This window comes from Sinocyclocheilus grahami, unplaced genomic scaffold, assembly GCF_001515645.1.
Source record: "Sinocyclocheilus grahami isolate Dianchi unplaced genomic scaffold, SAMN03320097.WGS_v1.1 scaffold1290.1, whole genome shotgun sequence".
Classification (NCBI taxonomy): Eukaryota; Metazoa; Chordata; class Actinopteri; order Cypriniformes; family Cyprinidae; genus Sinocyclocheilus; species Sinocyclocheilus grahami.
In genome coordinates this window covers 25,092-25,674 of record NW_015506469.1, presented here as the reverse complement: position 1 = coordinate 25,674, position 583 = coordinate 25,092, and positions in this window count along the sequence as shown.

The window sequence follows — 583 nt, the reverse complement described above, 5'->3', positions numbered from 1 at the left end:
CAAGGGCAGGACAACTGTCCCACTGACACTTTTTCATGGGCTTCTGGGGCATATGGCGGCCGCAGCGGCACTTACACTGCTCGGCCTGTTACATATGAGACCGCTCCAGCACTGGCTTTATGGCCGAGTCCCGAGGTGGGCGTGGAAGCACGGCACTCACCGGGTCCAAGTTACACCGGCCTGTCGAGAACCGCATAGGTCTCAATATGGAACCCAGCCTTCCACGGTTCCCGCGGATTCATCATGAAGGCCTGACTCCCAGGTAATCCTGAGGCCCCGGCCCGGCTACATGCCCAAGGTTCCCACTACATCCTTAAAAGACCAAGTGGTGAACCTGCAAGCGCAGCCCCCGGAGGAGGCAGACCCAGCCCTGGCTTTGCTCTGTCCCGTCCAAGCATTAAGGTGCTACGTAGACCGGACACAAAGCTTCAGGACCTCAGACCAGCTCTTTGTCTGTTACGGAGGCCGGCAGAAGGGGAAGGCTGTCTCTAAGCAGAGGATGGCCCACTGGATTGTGGATGCCATCACCCTGGCTTATCAGACACAGGGTGTGCCCTGCCCATTCAGGCTGCGAGCTCACTCA